At 36.0% G+C, this 3647-nt stretch overlaps 1 long non-coding RNA gene across 2 annotated transcripts; it reads left to right on the top strand.

The window, feature by feature from the left end:
* The first annotated feature begins 1316 nt into the window (after window positions 1-1316).
* LOC124208988 lies at window positions 1317-3410 on the top strand. Of its 2 annotated transcripts, none has more exons than XR_006880742.1 (5): window positions 1317-2435; window positions 2495-2818; window positions 2878-2976; window positions 3046-3120; window positions 3174-3410. It is a non-coding gene; the product is annotated as an uncharacterized LOC124208988 (long non-coding RNA). The 2 variants fall into 2 exon arrangements; XR_006880741.1 differs by having other exon boundaries at window positions 3183-3410.
* The last annotated feature ends 237 nt before the right edge of the window (window positions 3411-3647 follow it).

A 3647-nucleotide genomic window follows, 5' to 3' on the forward strand; every position in this document is an offset into this window, starting at 1 on the left:
ATATTGGTTGGACGTTCGGTGAAGTGTTTATTCCTCAACTAGACGTTTCTAAATTCTGGCATCTCAAGAATAACTCTATCCTACTAACATTACTCACGCTGTTAATATGATATAAGCGTAAATATGGGATAGCACGATCCCCATCCAAATGAAACGGCTGTGGAATATCACAGGAATATAGTTTTTTGTACGTAATTTCAAATATTTAATTTTATACCTTCCTGTATGAGAAACTTGAATAAATGTTTCGTAAAATATGTATTTGCAATTTTTATTTCACATGATTAAAGTATACAATTAGCGTACACGCTATATCAATAAAAATGTAATCCAAAAATGGATAATAAATGTAGCTTAATAGATACCCACATAAGAATATTCCAGGAATGCACTCATGATTGTATGATTTGCACGTCTTAATGGGATGTAGGGCCCCAGGATTTGCTGGGAGAAGGATAGTAATTAGCGTGTTTAAGTTTAAATTCCAATGTTATACTGATTTTACGTTAGGATAAAGTTTAACAAATACTTGTACCATGTTTAATATAGATAAATACTTGCACAGAATGTCCGTAAAGTACAACACCCAAGCTAGTAAAATTTGCTTCACCTTCAAAATAAGTACTTTGTAAAGTGTAAGTGGAACAATTTGATGTGGAAAACTTTGAGGTATAGGGTTCTCTGAGTTGATTTTGTTGTAAATCATTCGTATTTTTATTCGTATAGAGTAAAGAATTGTGCATCTTTTGGCACAAGGAAAAAGATTTTAGCTTGATTTTAGTATTTTTTATATATTTTTGAAAACGACGTAATTAACACAGCGCATATGAAGGAAAACGGGGTGCCTTATAAAGTGAACGACACCGTAGCGCCATGGGGATTAATCCTACGAAAACTTCATGTGTATAAAAGATGTAAATTATGCATGGATGTACTCAGGAAAAAAAGAAAAAAATCTAGCCTAAGCCGTTCAAGAGTTATTGCACTTTTTCTAAGACACGTAGTACCATAAGAATGCACTGAAAAAGGGGGATGTACTTAATAGTTTGGTAGGTGTTGTATCAACAAGAATTTCTTCGGCAACAGACCTGATCCAATCGATATTGTAATGTTGTGGGTTTGCTCATTCACGGAATGAAGAAACATTTCTCGGCGGTGAATTAATGCCCGGAAACGTTCCTCTTCCGCCAGCTCGAGTGTTTGTGGTGGTAATCCAGGACCCCTTAGTTGTACAAACTTGGCACCACCCATAAAATGCATTGTGCCCTTTAATGTTCAGTACGTAAGATGTCGCAGGGGCATCGCTCGACATTTCAGGCTGGTCGCGCACTATCTCGTCGATGCTTAGGAACGAATCGCGCAGTCACTTTTTCTAATGAGGAAAGTCGACTCTTATTGACTGTCTATAAGAGTCGACTTCTCCATTAGAGTGTGCCTTTTTGAATGCTAGCTTGTATTTTTGCTTTTTCTACTGAGGACAAGTCGACTCTTATCGACTAGTTTATAAGAGTCGACTTGTCCATTAGAGTGCGCCTTTTTGAATGCTAGCTTGTATTTTTGTAATGATTATTGTATTCAATCGTTTGAATCTAGGGTTTGAATGTGCATAATAAATTATTTTTAATTCTCGTGTATATTGTTGATGAACGCTTGATTTTAAAGGTAAATTTAAAAAAAGGCGATACTCTCATTTGGTGCTGGTTGCTGTCCTATAGTGATGCTTAGGATTAGGATACATTTACAAAATTGGTACAGGAATAGACATAACTGAAGCTTTATTTAATTAAAACGTAAACAGCATTTGTTAATAAATATTTAGATCTAATTTAATCTAGATTGTGCGAAAAATTGCTCGCTAACCAATGGAGAATGTGGTAATCGACTCTTATTGACTAGTCAATGCCTATGAAGTAGTCAATGCTTATGGACTAGTCGATGCTTATGGACTAGTTTGTATTCGGTTAATTGTTAATAATTATTATTACAAACTTTTAAACTAAATAAATACGGAATATTCTTTATAATATTTTGTAATATTATAAATTGATGTTAATTCTATAATTCTATAATAACCCCTTTCCGTTGCTCTTGGCAAAAACCATTGACGGACTTTAAACTTTGGCAACTCTGCATTGATCATCAAGAATTACAACAACAACAAGCACCGAATGATTCGAATCATGTTTCTTGAAATTAAATAAAAGCTGGAACATAATAGATTTTACACAAAACGAAATAATCTACTTAAAAAAAAACTAGGTTAACCAGCTTGCCAGTGACGCCGGTGTTGAATTACTCATTTTTGGGTATTTCCCAAATATTACTGTGGGAAGTTGTGCAACATGGGCATTTGGTGAAGAGACTAAAAATAGTGTAACGAAACGAACAGCCCAATCTTTTCTTAAACATTGGAAAAGTATTTTCATTAAAAGAAGGTATATGGTGACAAATTTGTTATTCAATTATAGAGAGATAATAGAATTTTTTCTCCTAGATATACATCAAAATCCAGCCAAGGCCAATGTTGATGTTGAAAATGAAGAACCACAAACTGAAAATGTTGAGTTAAACAAAGAAAAAGAAGTTGTCGGTGTTCATGTATCACACACAGGTTCAGAAGGTGAAAGTGTGGAGCCAACGAACAAAGAGTCAGTTTAAGCTGGTGGTGTGGAGTCATCGAACAAAGAGTCCTTTGAACCTGAGCAACAACATTTTCCATCACACTTGATTCCAGGAACACAGCATCCGTCCAGTACTGTTACCGTTACACTGACACAAAGTGAAGATGGCACATATTTCCCACCACCACATCTCATTGGTATTATGCATAAATTGTTGATTAAGTTGAGTAAATAGCAGCTTGACAATTATTTATAGATGAACTAGATGCCTGGGAATTGGGTGGGCCACCCTCACTCACGATTAATACACTTGCTCCACCATCATCAGGACAGCTGTTGCTTGAAATTGCAACAGGTAACACAATTTAATATCCCCTAGAAAAATTGAATTTCTTATGTTTTCTTATTGTTATGTAATTAACAGAATCGACATCCGATGGATTTTTCCGAACAGGGGCTTCAAATGAGGCTGCGTCTGAACTTCCAGTCCCAGTAAATGGTAAGAAAAAACGCCTAAATAATTCGCAAAAAAACTAAAAGCTAAAATTAAAGTTTCACTAGGCACAAAGTATAGGGTCCAGCAACAACTCCAGTTGAGTTCAATTCAACACCGACGCCATTTGGTCAAGCCGGATGAATTAACAACGATGACCGCTTCGAATCCTTCGTCGTTCCTTCCTGTAACTTTGAGTGAAACGCAAGTTCTTATCTCTTCTACTAGTCCGCCCGTTTCAGTTGTCACTATTCGCAGTGAAACACCCGAACTACCGACCCCTGAAACTGGACAATGGGAAAATGGAGGTAAAGCAAGTTTAACTTAGTCTTTGTTTTTGTATTTTATAACCTTATTCTTGTATCATAGTCTATGATCCTTTTCAATGCAGTATTGGCGTCGTCGGATTCTGCATCCGCTTCAATTTTCAAGGAACAAAAGCGGAAGAAGTGTGTCGAAAGTGAAACAAGTACGAAAACAAAAACGCGCTGTTTCAAAAAATGTTGCCTCAACGATACAGCGGAAGTCAACAA

This window comes from Daphnia pulex, chromosome 12, assembly GCF_021134715.1.
Source record: "Daphnia pulex isolate KAP4 chromosome 12, ASM2113471v1".
Classification (NCBI taxonomy): domain Eukaryota; kingdom Metazoa; phylum Arthropoda; class Branchiopoda; order Diplostraca; family Daphniidae; genus Daphnia; species Daphnia pulex.